We start from the raw sequence: 25,574 nt of genomic DNA on the forward strand, positions 1-25,574 counted from the left end.
TTGTACTTACTTGGACAAGCCTCCCACTTATAATTAACCCCTCTTGCAAGCATTCATAACTATGAAAGAAAAATTAAGATAAGTCTAACCATTGCATGAAACATGTGGATCCAAATCAGCCCCTTATGAAGCAACGCATAAACTAGGGTTTAAGCTTCTGTCACTCTAGCAACCCATCATCTACATATTACTTCCCAATGCCTTCCCCTAGGCCCAAATCATGGTGAAGTGTCATGTAGTCGACGTTCACATAACACCACTAGAGGAAAGACAACATACATCTCATCAAAATATCGAATGAATACCAAATTCACATGATTACTTATAACAAGACTTCTCCCATGTCCTCGGGAACAAACGTAACTACTCAAAAAGCATATTCACGTTCATAATCAAAGGAGTAATAAATATCATTAAGGATCTAAACATATGATCTTCCACCGAATAAACCAACTAACATCAACTACAAGGAGTAATCAACACTACTAGCAACCCATAGGTACCAATCTGAGGTTTTGAGACAAAGATCGGATACAAGAGATGAACTAGGGTTTGAGAGGAGGTGGTGCTGGTGAAGATGTTGATGGATATTGACCCCCCCTCAATGAGAGGATAGTTGGTGATGACGATGGCTTCAATTCCCCCTCTGGGAGGGAAGTTTTCCCGGTAGAACAGCTCCGCCGGAGCCCTAGATTGCTTCTGCCCAGGTTCCGCCTCGAGACGGTGACGCTTCGTCCCGAAAGCTTCCTTCTGATTTTTTCCAGGTCAAAACCCTCCATATAGCAGAAGATGGGCACTGGAGACCTACCAGAGGGCCACAAGCCCCAAGGCATGCCTAGGGGGGTAGGGTGTGCCCCCCAGGCTTGTGGCCTCTTGGTGGATCCCCTCTGGTATTTTCTTCGCCCAATATTTTTTATATATTCCAAAATAATTCTCCGTAAATTTTCAGGAGTTTTGGAGTTGTGTAGAATAGGACTCTCAGATTTGCTCCTTTTCGGTCGAGAATTCCAGCTGTCGGCATTCTCCCTCTTTGTGTAAACCTTGTAAAATAAGAGAGAAAAGGCATAAGTATTGTACCATAATGTGTAATAACAACCCATATTACAATAAATATCAATATAAAAGCATGATGCAAAATGGACGTATCAGTGTTGTTCTTACTTGAACAAGCCTCCTGCTTATGATTAACCCGTCTTACAAGCATCCACAACTACGAAAGAAGAATTAAGATAACCATGGCATTAAACATATGGATTCAAATCAGGCCCTTATGGAATTGCACATAAGCTAGGGTTTAAACTTCTGTCAATCTAGCAACCCATCATCTAATTACTACTCCACAATGCATTCCCATGTCGACATTCACATAACACCACTAAGGGAATTAACAACATACATAGCATCAAAATATCAAACGAATATCAAATTCACATGATTACTTATGAGAACACTTCTCCCATGTCCTCAAGAACAAAAGTGACTACTCACACATCATATTCATGTCCAAGACCATAGGGGTATTGAATAGCATAATGGATCTGAACATATGATCTTCCACCAAATAAACTAACTAGCATCAACTACAAGATGTAATCAACACTACTAGCAACCACATGTACCAATCTGAGGTTTTGATACAAAGATTGAATACAAGAGATGAACTAGGGTTTGAGATGAGATGGTGTTGGTGAAGATGTTGATGAAGATTGGTCGTCCCACGATGAGAGGGTTGTTGGTGATGACGATGGCTTCGATTTCCCCCTCCCGGAGGGAAGTGTCCCAGGAGGAATCGCTCCATCGGAGAGCAAAAGTGCTCCTACCCAAGTTCCGCCTCGAGACGGCGGCACTCCGTCCCGAAAGTCCTCCCCTTATTTTTTTTCTAGGGTAAATGGGCTTATATACCAGAAGATGGGCACCAGAGGCTGGGCGCGCCCTGGTACCTCATGGGCACCTGGGTGGCCCCCTCTGGTACTTCTTTTCTCCAATATTTTTTATTTATTCCAAAATAAATCTCTGTGAAATTTCAGCTCATTTGGAGATGTGCAGAATAGGTATCTCTGACATAACTTTTTCAGGTCTAGAATTCAGCTGCCGGCAATCTCCCTCTTCATGTAAATCTTGCATATTAAGATAGAAAAGGCATTATAATTGCTCCTTAAAGTATTATATTGATTAAAAACACTATAAATAGTAGTAAGAAATCATGATGCAAAATGGACATATCACTCCCACCACAAAATATCAGTCAACTATGAAGCTTTCTTGAGCTTGCTGGTTTCTATCATCGGTTTGCAAAGGACTTCAACACCATTGTTGCTCCAATTAGTGAGCTAACAAAGAAAGAAATTCCCTTCAAGTTGGGCAAAATACAAGAGACGGCCTTCCCAGAATTGAAGGCTAAGTTGACATCTCCAGCATTCCTTGCACTTCTCGACTTCGGTAAATAATTTTAAAATTGAATGTGATGCAAGTGTTCTTGGTATTGGAGGAGTATGCATGCAAAAAGGTAGGCTATTACATATTTTTGGGAGAAAATAAGTGATCTAGCTCTCAGTTATTCTGTTTATGTCAAAGAATTATACACACTTGTGGGAGCTTTGGAAACATTGCAACGTTCTTTATGGCCTAAAGAATTTTTTATACACTCTAATGATAGGACTTTTAAGCATCTTAGGGGTCTAATAAAACTAAGTCATCAACATGCAAAGTGGAGTGAATTCATATAGTCATTTTCCTAAATTGTTCAATACAATAAAGGGGAGGGCAATGTTGTACATGGTGCTTTGTCTATACGTCATATTTTACCCTCACAACTTGATACCGAAATTCTTGGGTTACAACACATGAAGGAACTAGACCCATATTTTTCCTGAACCATACTCCAAATGTAGTGATGGAAAAGGTTGGGAAAAGTTCCACCTGCATGAAGGGTTTTTGTTTCGAGCTAAAAAATTGTGCATCCTAGATTGTTCCGTTGTTTGTTACTTTTGCAGGAGACTCGCACTGGTGGTCGCATGGGGCATTTTAGAGCTAAGAAAACCTAGAGTGTGTTGGTTTACCAAATATTTTGGCCAAGGACGAGGCACACTATGTGTTGTGTTGTCAGATTTGCGGCAAAGCTAGAGTCACATTTAATCCCCTCGTGGACTTCATACGCCTTTACCAATTCCTAGTACACCTTGGGAAGATATTTCTAAGGACTCCTTTCTTGGTTTACCACGTACTAAGAAGGGGAGTATCGGTCTTTGTGGTGGTTGATAGGTTTAGCAAGATGACTTGTTTTATTCCATGTCACAATAGCTTCACATACTGCTTAATTATTTATCAATGAAAGTTGTTGTGTTGCTGCATGAAGTGACACATACCATTGTTTCCGGCTGTTACACAAAGCTCACGAGCTATTTTTGGATAACTTCGTGGCCAGAGCTTGGAGACAACTACTCTTTTCCACCACATGTTACCCAAAAATAGAAGGACAAACCGAAGTTGTAAACCGCACATTGTCCATGATGCTAAGAATAGTTTTAAATAAGAATTTGAAAATGTGGGAAGAGTGTCTACCTCACATGGAGTTTGCATACAACAGGGTAATACATTCAAGCACTATACTTTGTCCATTTGAGATTGTATATTGATTCAAACCTGGTACTTCCATAGATCTTTTGCCTTTACCATTGCAGGAACAGTCCAACCTTGATGCACAAAAAGCTGGTTGAATTCATGAGAGGGACAAGGAAAAAATTGAGAAGATGACTAGGCAATATGCAAAACGAGCAAATAAGGGAAGAAAGAATATTTTGTTTTAAGAAGGAGATCTTGTGTGGGTACACTTGCGGAAGGATCATTTTCCGGATCAAAGGAAGTGCAAGTTGCAGCCATGTGGAGATGGCCCATTCAAAGTGCTTGAGAGGACAAAGGATAATGCCTACAAGATTAACCTTCCAACGGAGTATGGACTTGATCCATCTTTCCATGCCTCTGACCTTTCTCCATACTTTGGCCCATCAGAATCGAGGATAACTCTTTTTTAAGAGTGCAAGGATGATGATGACATCACTGCCATCGATAAGACTCCAACAACTATACGTCCAATCATAAGAAGTCGTGCCAAATTAATAACTAATTGGGTGAACGCTAACTTAATTTTCCATATAAAACTAGTGAAATGGTCGTGCCTACATCACCTTTACTATTGTCTGCACACAGGACAAGTTCAGGGAAGTCAACGATCTTTGAGCTTACGAAGAGATAAAGTTTGCCGAAACAAGTTTTGGATATAAATCTCAAGTTTCAGAATGTGCCTATGATCTTTTTCTATCCCACAATCATTTGCAAGATGAAACACGACAATGTGCTCTACCACCAGAATATCATTGAAGTCTACTTTCAACCCAAAAAACCTTGCATCATTTGGAGTAGTGTATCAAAATTCATGACCATGACCATTTTGGTGGAAGGTGAACACGTTATCAATGATGCGCGAGAATTCTAGAAGCTTGCTAATGACTCTCCAAGTTGATTGCTTACTATCCCCCAAGGAAGCCATGCAAAGATGGTTATTATTTGGAATCCTTTCACACCTATCTAAGTGGTATTGTCCTAGTTACAAATCAGTTTAGAGAACCTTTTGTCAAACCGTTCATCTACAAGCTTATGCAGCGAGACCGGAGAGACTCTTCTCACCTTTACTCTTGTGAGTTCATCCGGATCCACGAGAAGGAGCCTCTAGTTCCCCCTAATTCGTGCTCTATGGTTCTAGACATTTTATGTGAGTTTGTCCTGCTTCGTGATTCTACGATTATACGGGCAACATTTCAAAGTTCTTGCAGCTTCAGATAGCCTTCCCCAATGCAGGAGTCTCATCCAACCATGATGGGTTAAGGCTAGTTATCCCGGGTGACGGTGTCCTGGACTAGGAGGTACACACCACGTCATCTCCCGATCAGTTAGATTGGGCCGAGGACCCCCATGGCCGTATACTCATGCGCCAGTTCGGACAACCCCTGCCGCATACAAGGAGGACTCCACAAGACTTGGCGCCCAAGACAAGGACTCTCCTAAACCCTAGGCCTCCAGTGTTTTATATAAACTGAGGCCAGGCTAGTCAATAGACAATCTCATATTCATTACTACAATCTCGTGGTAGATATGTGTACTCTGTACTACACCCTATATGAATACAATCAAAAGCAGCATGTAGGGTATTATCTCATCAAGAGAGCCCGAAGCTGGGTAAAACCCCGTGTCCATGTTACCATCACTCCAAGACGCCTAGCTTAGGACCCCTACTATGAGATACGCCGGATATTGAACCAACATTGGTGCTTTCATTGAGAGCCTGCTGGGAGGTCGTCACGGATCGATGGGATGACCAGGTGTTATATTTCCACTTTATTCTGTTTTGCGTACATCAATTTTTGTGCAAAAGTATCTTTGCTTTGACTGCAGATCGGGCTCGCGGAAAAATTTGTGCGACCGATCAACAATTCCAAGGATCCGCCATTGTGCAGATATGTTTTTTTGGGGAGAAGGTATGCATGGATATACTGGTGCTAGATGGCGGCGCACGCTTAATGCGGCGGCGGCAGGATGTTCGGCGCCCGAGATCTGCGGCAAGATCGGTTCAATCAAGCTGATGTGTGTGCTCTACGTCGAGACTCGTGGACCTGCTGTAAAAGAAAAACTGGGATCAGCGGCCGCTGCTGCCTTTTGGTTCCGCGTGCCTTCCTTCGGACAGCCAAGAGGTCGTACACACTTTGTCAGGGCATCTTAGCTTTTGCTCACGTGATGACAAAATCTGATGTTTGATTTTTGGTTGCTCCTTATCAATTGCCATTACAACTTCTCATGGACGCCTGTCTGCCCAGATCACCTAGGAGGTGGAAGAATTCCCTCTTGGGTCTACTACACATAGAACAAACCAGATCGGCCGTTCCGTATATTGGTCGGCCTGATGCAGTCTTGAGGCACTCTAGCCAGGACTTCCGCCATCCATAATCATCTCGTCTGCCATCAGCATGGACGTCGTCGATAAATCACCAGGTGCAATCATTCTAAGTTATTTGTGACGTGCATATTAATATTATTTCAAAGTTTATTTTCTATTGGTTAGCGACTCTTGGTGTTACAGGTTTTGCACTTCGGTCTACATTACGGTCGTCGTTTCAGGGTGATCCGATGTGCCACCACTGTCTGGCATACGTCGTCGGCCGTGCAGCATCGCCACTTCGTCAAACCGAACTCTTCGTTCGGGCGCCTCGGCGCCCAAGCCATATCTCTTTCATTATTTACTTCACTTATATTAATTAAGTAGAGGATTTTTTTACATATACATTATTATCTTTATTTGTCATTACTTTTGGTTTGCACTATTTTACCTGTGCAGCCAATTGACTTAGATCGGGCCGCACTATCCCCTCGGCGTGGTGTCCTCATCGCCCACCTCCATCGACCAAACTGTGTCGTCGCCTTGGAGCGCTGCCCTGTATTGGAAACCCCGCATCATCGCTTCATCAACCTACTCGGCCGGAGACTCCAGTGTCATTCGGCGACCTGCTGCATCACCTCAGCTAGACTGGGGGCTTCGCCTCTTCGGAGTCCCGAGCTCTTCGCTTAGCCACGTCGGGCTTGGGGGCTGAGACCTTGTCCCACACCAAGCTCGGACCGCATCATCAATGCCGAACACATTAACCAGCTAAGTCACTTTCATGCTAAAAAACTCCCAGTTTTAAATTTTGTTCGGCTAAGCATTATACTTTTCTTGTTTGTGACAAACTTCCTTGTCCAAACTTTGCTTGTGACACACAAATTCAAATACCCTGTTTACTTGGGGGCTCCCTTGCTGGAGCTTTTCCTCTTGCATATGATTATACTTGTACGGCTTCGTTCCTTGTTCATGTATTACGCCACAATATGCACCATATTGACCTAAGTGATTTGCAAGCTGGGTTGCCTCGCTCCTGTGCTTACCCCTACGTTCCCGATTGTTCGGCTAGGGAGTAAAGGGAGCACCTCTGCGATTGTCATGACGGGATCCTCCGAGTTCTGACCTCAGACTGGGTGAAGCCAAAGGCTAGTGCTCTTACTGTTTTCAATAATGGTCGGCACACAACGGAACTCATGAGTACAAAAAATCTATTGCACAAGTCTCATAGTGAGCAACTGAAGAAAGTATCGGTGGGGGTACTATTTTCTTCGAAGATGCTTCTTACACTTCGTCGGTAATATAGCATAATTCCCATGAGCGTGCTTTGTCTGTTACAGCCTTATGGCCTGCTTTCCTGGTCATCAGAAACACCATCGATATTCTCGACAGGGGGAGTACATAACACTTTTCGGTCCATGAACGAAGAGGGAGAAGCCGACGGTCGGTTAAGACGCGTTTAAAGTTCGGGTGAACACATATATGATATAAGTACTTTGGTACATACAATCATTATACATAAAATTCTTCTTCCCAAGTCACTCGGGGGGCTCTTAAATTTATGGGAGCTGTTTTATAATAAGTGTTCTTCTTCTTAGTCGTTGCAAAGTCTTTTTTTATTCACTCCTTTTTTCGATGCGAGTGTGTGGTCAATAGCTGGGGAGCCTATTTTCTCTCTCAAATCCACTAAAGTTTGCTAAACTGGCCTAACGAGAAATACTCCGCCTTCGGGATAGGAGGTTGAAGCCGCAGGCTGACCCGCTTGAAGTCTTGAGATAGGATGTGTCATGTTAAAGCACGACAGAAGCACTTTTTTTTCTAAGACCAATTTTCTGATTGGCACCGAACAATTCATCTAGTTTGGACGTCGAGTTTTTTTCCTAACGTTTTTTGGTTTTCCAATCCTGCGGCACTTTTCAACTATTTGTGTGTTTTCCGCATAAGTCTCGCCGTGCAACGCCGGGCACCTTTAGATATTCGGCAAAAAATCTAGGATATTGCTATATATGCATCAGTTCCGAATTGTGTCTTTGGTCAATAGTTGGGTTGCCCGGCTCCTGTGCTTGCCTCATATGTTCCGCTTTGTTCGGCTAGGTGCACAAAAGGAGAACCACTGCGATTGTGCTTCCAGCTCGCATGGTTAAGCACCGTAGTGGAGAAAGCCGAAAACCGACTGTCACAATAAGCGTAAACTGGTCAGCGGTCCGATGACTATATTAAATGACGGGCCGTTCATAACTTTGGCCGAAGTGTTTACGGCTTGACCTTGGATGTCGCCAAACACTAACGGGGGTGGGGGGCTACTTGCTGGCCTCCCAACTTTAAGCTCCTATGACTAAGTGAAAGTTATAAAGCCCGCACATCTGATTGCCTCGTTTCCGCCAACACAACCGCCTTCGGGCACCGAGACGTAAGCTAAGGGTTGTTTTGTTATTTCGGAAACACCCTGTGTAGCATCTACAAGGGGGTAGAAGCCGATGATGGGGCACTTTCAGATTATAAACGGTCGCAACGGAAGTAAAAATTTGGGTTCATTTAGACCACAGAGTTTGGAAGCTTTCCCTGAACTAAATCCTCAGTATTTTCTTCCCACATTGATCGGAGCTGAGGTTTCATGATCATGCATAGCATGACAACCCAAAGAAAGGAACCAATAGTGGGACTATTTTCTTTGGACGATGTTTCTGTTAAACAATAAATATAACATGTCTCTCTGTGTACCTTTGTTTATAACACCGTATGGCCGGATTGCCTTGTTTGCTGTAAATCTTTGCCCTCATAAAGGCTTTATAAAGTAGGACAAACACCCCTCGGTTGCTGGCCGAGGAGGTTGAAGCCGATGGTCGGTCAACAAAGTTTTGTACAATGCGGATCCGAGCATTAATGACGTAAAGTACTTGGATACATAGAGTCATTACATATAATTTGTGATTTTACTACGGATATCGATCCTTAATACGACCTCCCGTGCCTGCATTAAGGCTCGGGGGCTACTGGGCTTCGGTCTTATTATTTACAAATATTAAAAGGGCACATCGATCCCCTGATCTTGTGTTGCCACCCGACCAGTGCCTCGGGGGCTACTGCATTGACAATCCTATGCAGAAAATTTCAAATGCAATATAGTTGTTGAGGAGATTATTATCCTCAGGTTGGTCGGCCGCACCCAGCCTGAGTCTCGAGGACTTTGCACACCGCGTTTCTATTCCTAAAGTATGCTGCCGAGCTGGGAATTGATCCTCAGGCTGATTTTAGGAATCAACCTGAGTCTCTGGGGCTACTTGGGTCAGCGGTTTGATTTTTTCCTTCAGGTGCATCCCGGATATTAGGCCGACACGCACCTTGAGGGCTACTGGCTATACATCTCGGCAGAGATTACATTGCATAATTCGGAATTAAATTCATAAAAATCAGCCCATGGCCGAGGTGGTGCACCACCTCGGATACTGTCCGGCGTTGGTGCTCGAATACAATAGACACCCCGGAACCAGTCCGACATAAAGCTCGGACGCTGGTGGCTGGCTCCGTAGAGGGCATTTCCGGCATTAAGCTCGGCTAAACTCCTTCAACTTTTTTGAACCAAGGTGATCTATGACACCTAGGATATAGTCCGGCGTTGGAGCTCGGCTGTAACCATACTCCTCCAATGTAGTCTGGCGGTGGAGATCGGATACATTCCGGCCGTGGAGCTCGGATACATTCCGGTGTTGGAGCTCAGAAGCGGTCCGGTGTTGATGCTCGGCTGCTAAAGATACCTCAAATGCAATCCGGCGCTGGAGCTCAGACGTAAGAGGACGTTGTCGCTCGGGAACAACTTCAAACCCGAGGTGTGGCATAAAAATAACAAGGCATTGATAAAGGCCGGAAACTTAAAGGGTCTCCTCGGATACCCGACGTGTAAACTCTTCGGATTCACTTTGGCAATCCTCAAGATCGAAGATGGAAAGATTTGTTGAACCAGTTTTCAAGACCGACCACCGAAGATGAAGAACAGTTCGGAAGAATCAAGGAGCGTCCCCAACTTGAAGACCGGTTCAGGGGGCTACTAACGGTGTCCTGGACTAGGGGGTACTCACCACGTCATCTCCCGATCAGTTAGATTGGGCCGAGGACCCCCATGGCTGTATACTCATGGGCCAGTTCGGACAACCCCTGCCGCATACAAGGAGGACTCCACAAGACTTGGCACCCAAGACAAGGACTCTCCTAAACCCTAGGCCTCCGAAGTCTTATATAAACCGAGGCCAGGCTAGTCAATAGACAATCTCATATTCATTACTACAATCTCGTGGTAGATACGTGTACTTTGTACTACACCCCATATGAATACAATCAAAAGCAGCATGTAGGGTATTATCTCATCAAGAGAGCCTGAAGCTAGGTAAAACCCCGTGTCCATGTTACCATCGCTCCAAGACGCCTAACTTAGGACCCCTACTACGAGATACACAGGATATTGAACCCACACCGGGTACTCACAACTAGTTACCCTCCCTGATTTGATCCTACGATGTGAAGATCAGGACACCCTTGGGTGTGAACTCCTCCACCGGACTCATCTCTGCCATCGGGTCTACATCAACAACTTACATGTCGTTGCTTCTACAGGCTACTATGTTTCAACCAGATTGCTTCAAAGGCTTTGGAGGAACAATGAGCTTTGGGCGCCCCGCAGAGGGATGCAAAAGAAGTTGTTTTTTAGGAACTTGACTGTAATTGCTTAGTCCTGTAAAGGGGCTCTTGTAAGGATTTGCTTATGTATAATACCAGATGATCACACGCGCTTTGCTGCACCCGGGAGCATATACATCTCACATGTGACTAATCAAGCTACATAAATTGTGACCTAAGTTGTGTCACCTTGCTCTTCTTCTAAAGCTTTTACAAATAAGCTCCAACTCTCTAACCTCTAGGATATACACATATAATTTGGAGGGTATCACACAAAAGTTTGATTATTATGTAGGTCTTAGTTACATGAATACCAACAAACTACAATGTTCCAAATTTTGGGTAGTTGTCCTAGCATAATTATGTGTACATTTGTTGATAACAATGTTCTTGACTGTCTAGCAAGCACTAACAAAACTTAACTCGGATTAACAGAAAACATCCACACCAACTAAAAAGATCGAGATGGACCTAGAGGGGGCGTGAATATGTACAATTACAATTTTTAATTACTTATTAGAAATTTTAAGGAAGTGTGAAATATAAGTGTGATCCTAACAATTGCAAAGGCAAGTCAAGTACTAGTAATGATAACAACAGTATGTAAAAACTAAACAACACAATGTGATATATCAATTTCAAGGACAAGGTAGCAAAGTAACCACGAGTAAGGAGTTAGGGTTAGGGATAACCGAAACTCTCGACACAAGGATGTACCCCGATATTCACTTCCTTGGAGGGGAGGTAATCACCGTTGGAGGGATGGATGTTACCATGAAAACACACCAACACCATGAAGGCTCATCCTATTATCCATGGAATATATGAATGCAATTCACAACCGCTAGTCTAGACCTTGATGTGTCCTGCAAACCTTCACAAAATTTCCGGGGGTCATCAAAACAATCGGTTCATCTCCGAAGAACTCCTACCGCCTAGGAGTCTCCAACCTCCAAAAGTGACAAGACCAAATGGGGGAAATCAATACTTGATCAAATAACAAATTGCTTTGGTCAAAACAGGGAGAGGAAGTGGATCTATCACTTGGTGAAATCTCTCTCAAGAACTCTCAAGAATCTCTCTAGGATCTAAGATTTCATGGTGGGGGAGTGAGAGGGAGCACTTGGTGTTCTTGGGGTGTTTTGTAATGAAGTGGAAACCCTCTACCGGAGTGTTAGAGGGGTATATATAGTGACCAAAAAATAGAGTCGGTTGGACATTTTCTATAAGGGTCTAGACGTCCGGGTAGCAACTGGGATATCCGGGACCTCTGACTTTCGAAGAGCACGACCAAGAACAAAGAGATATGAGGCATCGCCCGGTTGTCCTGGTCGAAACATGGTGAGTCCATAGGATACCAGGACGTCTGGGATGAATCCCAGATGGTCCATCCAAGTGAAAAAACTACTAGTATCAGTTATGAGATGTCTAGACATCCAACTTGCAGTCAGACACGGCTGGGACATGCCAGATGAAACATTTCTTTGTTCAACTGTCTGGGCAACATGTATGAGCTGCCATCGGACACTGAGGGTGAATTCAAGATGGTCTCACTTGGATATAAACCTTATATTGTCTTTGATTGGGTTAGCCGGTCATCTATGATGCATCCCGTGAAGGAAGTATGCCCTAGAGGAAATAATAAAGTTACTATTTATATTTCCTTATATCATGATAAATGTTTATTATTCACGCTAGAATTGTATTAACTAGAAACTTAGTACATGTGTGAATACATAGACAAAACAAAGTGTCCCTAGTATGCCTCAACTTGACTAGCTCGTTAATCAAAGATGGTTATGTTTCCTGACCATAGACATGTGTTGTCATTTGATGAACGGGATCACATCATTAGAGAATGATGTGATGGACAAGACCCATCTGTTAGCATAGCATAATGATCGTTAAGTTTTATTGCTATTGCTTTCTTCATGACTGATACATGTTCCTCTGACTATGAGATTATGCAACTCCCGAATACCGGACAAACACCTTGTGTGCTCGGCCCTCTCGGTAATGTTCATCACTATAAGCCTTACAAGCAATGTTACTAATGAAGTTAGTTATGGGATGATGCATTACGGAACGAGTATTAAACATCCAAAACAGATAATATAATAGCATGGAACAAACAAAAATTATAGATACGTTGGAAACGTATCAGGGGGCACCCCAAAGGCACATCAATTGTTCTCTTAGCCGTGTGCGGTGCCCCCTCCATAGTTTACCCTCCGGTCATAGTGTCGTACTGCTTAGGCGAAGCCCTACGTGGATCACATCACCATAACCGTCACCATGCCATCGTGCTGACAAAACACTCCCTTGACCCTCTGCTGGATCAAGAGTTTGAGGGACGTCATCGAGCTGAACGTGTGCTGAACTCGGAGGTGTCGTACGTTCGGTACTAGATCGGATGGATTGTGAAGACGTTCGACTACATCAACCGCGTTAACCTAATGCATCCGCTTTCGGTCTACGAGGGTACCGGGAAACACTCTCCCCCTCTCATTGCTATGCATTTCCTAGATAGATCTTGCATGATTGTAGGATTTTTTTTAAATTGCATGCTACGTTCCCCAACAGTGGCATCCGAGCCAAGTCTATGCGTAGATGATATGCACAAGTAGAACACAAAGAGTTGTGGGCGATAATAGTCATACTTCTTACCACCAACGTCTTACTTTGATTTGGCGGTATTGTTGGATGAAGCGACCCGGACCAACATTACATGACTATGTTCATGAGACCGGTTCTACCGACGTGCTTTGCACATAGGTGGCTGGCGGGTGTCTATTTCTCCAACTTTAGTTGAATCGAGTTTGACTATGACCGGTCCTTGTTGAAGGTTAAAACAACACACTTAATGAAAAATCGTTGTGGTTTTGATGCGTAGGTAAGAACGGTTCTTGTTAGAAGCCCGTAGCAGCCATGTAAAACTTACAACAACAAAGTAGAGGACGTCTAACTTGTTTTTGCAGGGCATGTTGTGATGTGATATGGTCAAGACATGATATGATATAAGTTATTGTATGAGATGATCATGTTTTGTAAAATTTATCGGCAACTGGCAGGAGCCTTATGGTTGTCGCTTTATTGTATGAAATGCAATCGCCATGTAATTGCTTTACTTTATCACTAAGCGGTAGTGATAGTCGTAGAAGCAATAGTTGGCGAGACGACAAAAATGCTACGATGGAGATCAAGGTGTCAACCCGGTGACTATGGATATCATGATGGTGCTTTGGAGATGGAGATCAAAGTCACAAGATGATGATGGCCATATCATGTCACATATTTGGATTGCATGTGATGTTTATCTTTTATGCATCTTATTTTGCTTAGTGCGGCGGTAGCATTATAAGATGATCCCTCACTAAATTTCAAGGTATAAGTGTTCTCCCTAAGTATGCACCGTTGCTATAGTTCCTCGTGCCAAGACACCATGTGATGATCGGGTGTGATAAGCTCTAGGTTCACATACAACGGGTGCAAGCCAGTTTTGCATGTGCTGAATACTCGGGTTAAACTAGACGAACCTAGCATATGCAGATATGGCCTCGGAACACTGAGACCGAAAGGTCGAACGTGAATCATATAGTAGATATGATCAACATAGAGATGTTCACCATTGAAAACTACTCCATCTCACATGATGATCGGACATGGTTTAGTTGATATGGATCACGTGATCATTTAGATGACTAGAGGGATGTCTATCTAAGTGGGAGTTCTTTAGTAATATGATTAATTTAACTTTAATTTATCATGATCTTATTCCTGATAGTATTTTTTGCATATATATGTTGTTGTAGATCAATGGCTCGTGCTACCGTTCCCTTGAATTTTAATGCATTCCTAGAGAAAGCTAAGTTGAAAGATGATGGTAGCAATTACACGGACTGGGTCCGTAACTTGAAGATATCCTCATTGCTGCACAAAAGAATTACGTCCTGGAAGCATCGCTAGGTGCAAGGCCCACTGCAGGAGCAACTTCGGATGTTATAAAAGTCTGGCAGACTAAAGTTGATGACTACTCGATAGTTCAGTGTGCCAAGCTTTACGGCTTAGAATCGGGACTTCAAAGATGTTTTGAACGTCATGGAGCATATGAGATGTTCCAGGAGTTGAAGTTAATATTGCAAGCAAATGCCCAAGTTGAGAGATATGAAGTCTCCAACAAGTTCTATAGCTGCAAGATGGAGGATAATAGTTCTGTCAGTGAACACATACTCATAATGTCTGGGAACCATAACCACTTGACTCAATTGGGAGTTAATCTTCCTGATGATAGTGTCATTGACAGAGTTCTTCAATCACTGCCACCAAGCTATAAAGACTTCATGATGAACTATAATATGAAGGGATGGAAAAGACAATTCCCAAGCTCTTCGTGATGCTAAAGGCTGCGGAGGTAGAAATCAAGAAGGAGCATCAAGCGTTGATGATTAACAAGACCACTAGTTTCAAGAAAAGGGGCAAAGGGAAGAAAGGGAACTTCAAGAAGAATAGCAAACAAGTTGTTGTTCCCAGGAAGAAGCCCAAGTCTGGACCTAAGCCTGAAACTGAGTGCTTCTACTTCAAAGGGACCGGTCACTGGAAGCGGAACTGCCCCAAGTGTTTGGCGGATAAGAAGGATGGCAAAGTGAAAGGTATATTTGAAATACATGTTATTGATGTGTACCTTACTAATGCTCGTAGTAGCGCCTACGTATTTGATACTGGTTCTATTGCTCATATTTGCAACTCGAAATAGGGGCTACAGACTAAACGAAGATTGGCTAAGTACAAGGTGACGATGCGCGTCGGAAATGGTTCCAAGGTCGATGTGATCACCGTCGGCACGCTACCTCTACATCTACCTTCGGGATTAGTCTTAGACCTGAATAATTGCTATTTGGTGCCAGCGTTGAGCATGAACATTATTTCTGGATCTTGTTTGATGCGAGACGGTTATTCATTTAAATTGGAGAATAATGGTTGTTCTATTTATATGAGTAATATCTTTTATGGTCATGCACCCTTGATGAGTGGTCTATTTTTCTTGAATCTCGATTGTAGTGATCCACATATTCATAATATTGAAGCCAAAAGATGCAAAGTTAGTAATGATAGTGCAATTTATTTCTGGCACTGCCATTTAGGTCATATTGGTGTAAAGTGCATGAAGAAACTCCACGCTGATGGGCTTTTGGAATCACTTGATTATGAACCACTTGATGCTTGCGAACCATGCCTCATGGGCAAGATGACTAAGACTCCGTTCTCCGGAACAATGGAGCGAGCCACTGACTTACTGGAAATAATACATAGCGATGTATGCAGTCCGATGAGTGTTGAGGCTCGTGGCGGGTATCCTTATTTTCTGACCTTCACATATGATTTAAGCAGATATGGGTATATCTACTTAATGAAACATAAGTCTGAAACATTTTAAAAGTTCAAAGAATTTCAGAGTGAAGTGGAAAATCATCATAACAAGAAAATAAAGTTTCTATGATCTGATCGCGGAGGCAAATATTTGAGTTACGAGTTTGGTCTTCATTTGAAACAATGTGGAATAGTTTTGCAACTCACGCCACCTGGAACACCATAGCGTAATGGTGTGTCTGAACGTCGTAATTGTACTTTATTAGATATGGTGCGATCTCTTCCTGATTTACCGCTATCGCTTTGGGGTTATGCTTTAGAGACAACTGCATTCACGTTAAATAAGGCACCATCTAAATCCGTTGAGACAACACCATATGAACCATGGTTTGGCAAGAAACCTAAGCTTTCATTTCTTAAAGTTTGGGGCTGCGATGCTTATGTGAAAAAGCTTCAACCTAATAAGCTTGAACCCAAATCGGAGAAATGCGTCTTCATAGGATACCCAAAAGAAACTGTTGGGTACACCTTCTATCACAGATCCGAAGGCAATATATTTGTTGCTAAGAATGGTACCTTTCTAGAGAAGGAGTTTCTCTCGAAAGAAGTGAGTGAGAGGAAAGTAGAACTTGATGAGGTAATTGTACCTTCTCCTGAATTGGAAAGTAGCTCATCACAGAAATCAGTTCCAGTGATTCCTACACCAATTAGTGAAGAAGCTAATGACAATGATCATGAAACTTCAGATCAAGTTACTACCGAACGTCGTAGGTCAACCAGAATACGGTCCGCACCAGATTGGTATGGTAATCCGGTTCTAGAAGTCATGTTACTAGACCATGATGAACTTACGAATTATGAGGAAGCGATGATGAGCCCAGATTCCATGAAATGGCTTGAGGACATGAAATCTAAGATGGGATCCATGTATGAGAACAAAGTGTGGACTTTGGTGGACTTGCCCGATGATCGGCAAGCCATAGAAAATAAATGGATCTTCAAGAAGAAGACTGACACTGACGGTAATGTTACTGTCTACAAAGCTCGACTTGATGCAAAAGGTTTTCGACAAGTTCAAGGAGTTGACTACGATGAGACCTTCTCACCCGTAGTGATGCTTAAGTCTGTCCAAATCATGTTAGCAATTGCCACATTTTATGATTATGAAATTTGGCAAATGGATGTCAAAATTGTATTCCTGAATGGATTTCTTAAAGAAGAGCTATATATGATGCAACCAAAAGGTTTTTTTGATCCAAAAGGTGCTAGCAAAGTGTGCAAGCTCCAGCGATCCATTTTTGGATTGGTGCAAGCCTCTCAGAGTTGGAATATATGCTTTGATAATGTGATCAAAGTATATGGTTTTATACACAGTTTTGGAGAAGCCTATATTTACAAGAAAGTGAGTGGGAGCTCTGTAGCATTTCTAATATTATATGTGGATGACATATTGTTGATTGGAAATAATACAGAATTTCTGGATAGAATAAAAGGATACTTGAATAAGAATTATTCAATGAAAGACCTCCGTGAAGCTGCTTATATATTGGGCATCAAGATCTATAGAGATAGATCAAGACGCTTAATTGGACTTTCACAAAGCACATACCTTGATAAAGTTTTGAAGAAGTTCAAAATGGATCAGTCAAAGAAAGGGTTCTTGCCTGTGTTACAAGGTGTGAAGTTGAGTCAGACTCAATGCCCGACTACTGCAGAAGATAGAGACAAAATGAAAGTCATTCCTTATGCCTCAGCCATAGGTTCTATCATGTATGCAATGTTGTGTACCAGACCTGATGTGTGCCTTGCTATAAGTTTAGTAGGGAGGTACCAAAGTAATCCAGGAGTGGATCACTGGACAGCGGTCATGAACATCCTGAAATACCTGAAAATGACTAAGGATATGTTTCTCGTTTATGGAGGTGACAAAGAGCTTGTCGTAAATGGTTACATTGATGCAAGCTTTGACACTGATCCGGATGACTCTAAGTCACAAACCGGATACATATTTATATTGAATGGTGGAGCTGTTAGTTGGTGTAGTTCCAAGCAAAACGTCGTGGCGGGATCTACGTGTAAAGCGGAGTACATAACTGCTTCAGAAGCAGCAAATGAAGGAGTCTGGATGAAGGATTTCATATCTGATCTAGGTGTAATACCTAGTGCATCGGGTCCAATGAAAATCTTTTGTGACAACACTGGAGCGATTGCCTTGGTGAAGGAATCCAGATTTCACAAGAGAACCAAACACATCAAGAGTCGCTTCAACTCCATCCATGATCAAGTCAAGGAGGGAGACATAGAGATTTGCAAGATACATACGGATCTGAATGTTGCACACCCGTTGACTAAGCCTCATCCATGAGAAAAACATGATCAGCACCAAGACTCCATGGGTGTTAGAATCATTACCGTGTAATCTAGATTATTGACTCTAGTGCAAGTGGGAGATGATGTCTACTACACAACCTTCTTCTTGTAGACGTTGTTGGGCCTCCAAGTGCAGAGGTTTGTAGGACAGTAGCAAATTTCCCTCAAGTGGATGACCTAAGGTTTCTCAATCCGTGGGAGGCGTAGGATGAAGATGGTCTCTCTCAAGCAACCCTGCAACCAAATAACAAAGAGTCTCTTGTGTCCCCAACACACCCAATACAATGGAAGACTGTATAGGTGCACTAGTTCGGCGAAGAGATGGTGATACAAGTGCAATATGGATGGTAGATAAAGGTATTTGTAATCTGAAATTATAAAAACAGCAAGGTAACTAATGATAAAAGTGAGCGTAAACGGTATTGCAATGATAGGAAACAAGGCCTAAGGTTCATACTTTCACTAGTGCTTGTTCTCTCAACAATAATAACATAATTAGATCATATAACTATCCCTCAACATGCAACAAAGAGTCACTCCAAAGCCACTAATAGCGGAGAACAAACGAAGAGATTATGGTAGGGTACGAAACCACCTCAAAGTTATCCTTTTTGATCTATCTATTCAAGAGTCCGTAGTAAAATAAAATCAAGCTATTCTTTCCGTTCAATCTATCATAGAGTTCATATACTAGAATAACACCTTAAGACACAAATCAACCAAAACCCTAATGTCATCTAGATACTCCATTGTCACCTCAAGTATCCGTGGGCATGATTATATGATATGCATCACACAATCTCAGATTCATCTATTCAACCAACACAAAGTACTTCAAAGAGTGCCCCAAAGTTTCTACCGGCGAGTCAAGACAAAAACGTGTGCCAACCCCTATGCATAAGTTCATGGGCGGAACCCGCAAGTTGATCACCAAAACATACATCAAGTGGATCACGTGATATCCCATTGTCACCACAGATAAGCACGGCAAGACATACATCAAGTGTTCTCAAATCCTTAAAGACACAATCCGATAAGATAACGTCAAAGGGAAAACTCAATCCATTACAAGAGAGTAGAGGGGGAGAAACATCATAATATCCAACTATAATAGCAAAGCTCGCGATACATCAAGATCGTATTACCTCAAGAACATGAGAGAGAGAGAGAGATCAAACACATAGCTACTGGTACATACCCTCGGCCTCGAGGGTGAACTACTCCCTCCTCGTCATGGAGAGTGCCGGGATGATGAAGATGGCCACCGGTGAGGGATCCCCCCTCTGGCAGGGTGCCAGAACAGGGTCCCGATTGACTTTTGGTGGCTATAGAGGCTTGCGGCGGCGGAACTCCCGATCTATCTTCGTCCTTGATGTGTTTAGAGTATATGGGGATATATAGGTGAAAGAGGTCAGTCGGGGACGCTCGAGGGGCCCACGAGACAGGGGGGCACGCCCAGTAGGGGGGTGCACCCCCACCCTCGTGGCCTCCTCGAAGCTTCCCTAGCTTGTACTCCAAGTTCCCTGGATTTCTTCTGTTCCAAAATTAAGTTTCCCGAAGGTTTCATTCCGTTTGGACTCCGTTTGATATTCCTTTTCTTCGAAACACTGAAAGAGGCAAGAAAACAGCAATATGGGCTGGGCCTCCGGTTAGTAGGTTAGTCCCAAAAGTAATATAAAAGTGTATAATAAAGCCCATAATCATCCAAAACAGATAATATAATAGCATGAATGCTTCATAAATTATAGATACGTTGGAGACGTATCAGGAGACTGAAGGAAATATGCCCTAGAGGCAATAATAAAGTTGTTATTTATATATCCTTATATCATGATACATGTTTATTACTCATTAGAATTGTATTAACCGGAAACTTAGTACATGTGTGAATACATAGACAAAACAGAGTGTCCCTAGTATGCCTCTACTTGACTAGCTCATTAATCAAAGATGGTTATGTTTCTTGACCATAGACATGTGTTGTCATTTGATGAATGGGATCACATAATTAGAGAATGATTTGATGGACAATACCCATCCGTTAGCATAGCATAATGATCGTTAAGTTTTATTGCTATTGCTTTCTTCATGACTTATACATGTTCCTCTAACTATGAGATTATGCAACTCCCGAGTACCAGAGGAACACCTTGTGTGCTATCAAACATCACAATGTAACTGGGTGATTATAAAGATGCTCTACAGGTGTCTCCGAAGGTGTTTGTTGGGTTGGCATAGATCGAGATTAGGATTTGTCACTCCGTGCATCGGAGAGGTATCTTTGGGCCCTCTCGGTAATGCTCATCACTATAAGCCTTGCAAGCAATGTGAATAATGAAGTTAGTTACGGGATGATGCATTATGGGACGAGTAAAGAGACTTGCCGGTAATGAGATTGAACTGGGTATGAGGATATCGATGACCGAATCTCGAGCAAGTAACATACCGATGACAAAGGGAATAACATATGTTGTTATGTGGTTTGATCGATAAAGATCTTTGAAAGGATCAATATAGTTGACTAGGGGGGGGGGTGAATAGGCAACTAACACTTTTTAAACTTTTCTTTACCAATTTAAACTTTGCATCAAAGTAGGTTGTCTAGATGTGCAACTATGTGAGCAACCTATATGATGCAATAACAACTAGCACAGAAGCAAGCAAGGTAAACAACACACATAAGCTTGCACAAGTAAAGGCACGAGATAACCAAGAGTGGAGCCGGTGGAGACGAGGATGTGTTATCGAAGTCCTTCCTTTTGAGGGGAAGTACGTCTTCGTTAGAGCGGTGTGGAGGCACAATGCTCCTCAAGAAGCCACTAGGGCCACCATAATCTCCTCATGCCCTCACACAATGCGAGATGCCGTGATTCCACTATTGGTGCCCTTGAAGGCGGCGACCGAACCTTTACAAACAAGGTTGGGGCAATCTCCACAACTTAATTGGAGGCTCCCAACGACACCATGAAGCTTCACCACAATTGACTATGGCTCTGCGGTGACCTCTACCGTCTAGGGTGCTCAAACACTCAAGAGTAACAAGATCCGCTAGGGATTAGTGGGGGGAATCAAATTTCTCTTGGTGGAAGTGTAGATCTGGGCCTTCTCTGTTGGGGAATGTAGCAGAAATTCAAAATTTTCTACGCATCACCAAGATCAATCTATGGATATTCTAGCAACAAGAGAGAGAGGGAGTGCATCTTCATACCCTTGAAGATCGCTAAGCGGAAGCGTTACTAGAACGCGGTTGATGGAGTCATACTCGCGGCGATTCAAATCGCGGAAGACCCGATCTAGCACCGAACAGACGGCGCCTCCGCGTTCAACACATGTACAGCCAGGGGACGTCTCCTCCTTATTGATCAAGAAAGGTGTGGTGGTGGAGCTTGCAGTTCTTCGGCAGGGCTTCGCCAAGCACTACTGAGGAGGAGGTGGAGTTGGAGAGGGAGAGGGCTGCGCTAGGGGCAAGGGTGAAGCTCCCATGCGCCTCCCCACTATATATAGGGGTGGAGGGGCTGGTTTCTTGCCCTCCAAGTCCATTGGGGCGTTGTCAAAGGTGGGAGGAAAGAAATCCCATCATTTCCTTCCCCACCGATTGTTACCCCCCCCCCTTTTTAGGGATCTTGATCTTATCCTTTCAGGATATGATCTTATTCCTTCTAAGGGGGGATCTTGGTGCGCCTTGACCAGAGGTGTGGGGCCTTGCCCCCACTACCCACGTTCATGTGGGTCCCCCCATGTAGGTGGGCCCCACTCCGGAACCTTCTAGAACCTTCCCAGTACAATACCGAAAAATCCCGAACATTTTCCGGTGGCCAAAATAGGACTTCCCATATATAAATCTTTACCTCCGGACCATTTCGGAACTCCTCATGACATCCGGGATCTCATCCGGGACTCCGAACAACATTCGGTAACTGCACACTAATTCCCATAACAACTCTAGCGTCACCGAACCTTAAGTGTGTAGACCATACGAGTTCGGGAATCATGCAGACATGGCCGAGACAGCTCTCTGGCCAATAACCAACAGTGGGATCTGGATACCATGTTGGATCCCACATGTTCCACGATGATCCCATCGGATGAACCACGATGTCAAGGATTCAAGCAATCCTGTATACAATTTCCTTTGTCAATCGGTGTGTTACTTGCCCGAGATTCGATCGTCGGTATCCCAATACCTCGTTCAATCTCGTTACTAGCAAGTCACTTTACTTGTTCCGTAATGCATGATCCCGTGACTAACTACTTAGTCACATTGAGCTCATTATGATGATGCATTACTGAGTGGGCCCAGAGATACCTCTCCGTCACACGGAGTGACAAATCCCAGTCTCGATTCGTGCCAACCCAACAGACACTTTCGGAGATACCCGTAGTGCACATTTATAGCCACCCAGTTACATTGTGACGTTTGGCACACCCAAAGCATTCCTACGGTATCCGGGAGTTGCACAATCTCATGGTCTAAGGAAATGATACTTGACATTAGAAAAGCTTTTAGCAAACGAACTACACGATCTTGTGCTATGCTTAGGATTGGGTCTTGTCCATCACATCATTCTCCTAATGATGTGATCCTGTTATCAATGACATCCAATGTCCATGGTCAGGAAACCATAACCATCTATTGATCAACGAGCTAGTGAACTAGAGGCTCACTAGGGACATGTTATGGTCTATGTATTCACACATGTATTACGTTTCTAGTTAATACAATTATAACATGAACAATAGACAATTATCATGAACAAGGAAATATAATAATAACCATTTTATTATTGCCTCTAGGGCATATTTCCAACACTCTCCCACTTGCACTAGAGTCAATAATCTAGTTCACATCACTATGTGATTGTAAAGAATCCAACACCCATTGGGTTTGATCATATCTCGCTTGTGAGAGAGGTTATTAGTCAACGGGTCTGAATCTTTCAGATCCATGTGTGCTTTACAAATCTTTATGTCATCTCTTAAATGCAGCTACCATGTGCTATTTGGAACTATTCCAAATAACTGCTCTACTATACGAATCTGGTCTACTACTCAGAGTCATCCAGATTAGTGTCAAAGTTTGCATCGGTGTAACCCTTTACGACGAACTCTTTTACCACCTCCATAATCGAGAAAATTCCTTAGTCCACTAGTTACTAAGGATAACCTTGACCACTGTCCTGTGATCCATTCCTGGATCACACTTGTACCCCTTGACTGACTCATGGAAAGGCACACTTTAGGTGCAGTACACGGCATAGCATACTGTGGAGCCTATGACTAAAGCATAGGGGATGACCTTCATCCTTTCTATCTCTTCTGCCGTGGTCAGGTCTTGAGTCTTACTCAATACTCACACCTTATAACACAGCCAGGAACTCCTTCTTTGCCGATCTATTTTGAACTCCTTCAAAATCTTGTCACGGTACGTACTCATTTGAAAGTACTATCAAGCGATTTTGATCTATCCTTATAGATCTTGATGCTCAATGTTCAAGTAGCTTAATCCAGGTTTTCCATTGAAAAACACTTTTCAAATAACCCTATATGCTTTCCAGAAATTCTACATCATTTCAGATCAACAATATGTCAACAACATATACTCATCAGAAATGATATAGTGCTCCCACTCACTTCTTTGGAAATACAAGTTTCTCATAAACTTTGTATAAACCCAAAATCTTTGATCATCTCATCAAAGCGTATATTCCAACTCCGAGATGCTTACTCCAGTCCTTAGAAGGATTGCTAGAGCTTTGCATACTTGTTAGCATCTTTTAGGATTGACAAAACCTTCTGGTTGTATCACATACAACCTTTCCTCAAGAAAATCATTGAGCAAACAATGTTTTGACATCCTATCTGCAAATTTCATAAACAATGCAGGAACTGCTAATATAATTTCAACAGACTCTTAGCATCGCTACGAGTGAGAAAGTCTCATTGTAGTCAACTCCTTGAACTTGTCGGAAAACATCTTAGCGACAAGTCGAGCTTTCTTAATGGTGACACTTACCATCATTGTCAGTCTTCCATTTTAAAATCCATCTGTACCCAACAGCCTTATGACCATCAAGTAGTTCTTCAAAAGTCTACACTTTATTTTATACATGGATCCTCTCTCGGATTTTATGGCCTCGAGCCATTTGTTGGAATCCGGGCCCACCATCGCTTCTCCATAGCTCATAGGTTCATTGTTGTCTAGCAACATTACCTCCAAGATAGGATTACCGTACCACTCCGAAGCAGTACGTGTCCTTGTCGACCTACGACGTTTGGTAGTGACTTGATCCGAAGTTTCATGATCACTATCATCAACTTCCACTTCAACTGGTGTAGGCGCCATAGGAACAACTTCCTGTGCCCTGCTACATATTGGTTGAAGTGATGGTTCAATAACCTCATCAAGTCTCCACCATCCTCCCACTCATTTCTTTCAAGAGAAACTTTTCCTCGAGAAAGGACCCGTTTCTAGAAACAATCACTTTTGCTTCCGGATCTAAAATAGGAGGTATACCCAACTGTTTTGGGTGTCCTATGAAGATGTATTTATCCTCTTTGGGTTTGAGCTTATCAGGCTAAAACTTTTCCACATAAGCTTCGCAGTCCCAAACTTTCAAGAAATGACAGCTTAGGTTTCTCTAAACCATAGTTCATACGCTGTCATCTCAATGAAATTATGTATTGCCCTATTTGAAGTGAATGTGGTTGTCTCTAATGCCTAACCCATAAATGATAGTGGTAATTCGATAAGAGACATCATGGTATGCACCATATCCAATAGGGTGCAACTATGATGTTCGGACACACCATCAGACTATGGTGTTCCAGACGGTATTAGTTGTGAATCAATTTCCACAGTGTCTTAATTGTATACCAAACTCATAACTCAGATACTCATCTCTATGATCATATCATAGACATTTTATCCTCTTGTCACGATGATCTTCAACTTCACTCTGAAATTACTTGAACCTTTCAATAATTCAGACTTGTGTTTCATCAAGTAAATATACTCAGCATCTACTCAAATCATTTGTGAAGTAAGAACATAACGATATCCACTGCGTGCCTCAGCACTCATTGGACTGCATACATCAAAATGTATTACTTCCAACAAGTTGCTTTCTTGTTCCATCTTACTGAAAACGAGGATTTTCAGTCATCTTGCCCATGTGGTATGATTTGCATGTCTCAAGTAATTCAAGATCAAGTGAGTCCAAATGATCCATCTGCATGGAGTTTC

This window comes from Triticum dicoccoides, chromosome 5B, assembly GCF_002162155.2.
Source record: "Triticum dicoccoides isolate Atlit2015 ecotype Zavitan chromosome 5B, WEW_v2.0, whole genome shotgun sequence".
Taxonomy (NCBI): domain Eukaryota; kingdom Viridiplantae; phylum Streptophyta; class Magnoliopsida; order Poales; family Poaceae; genus Triticum; species Triticum dicoccoides.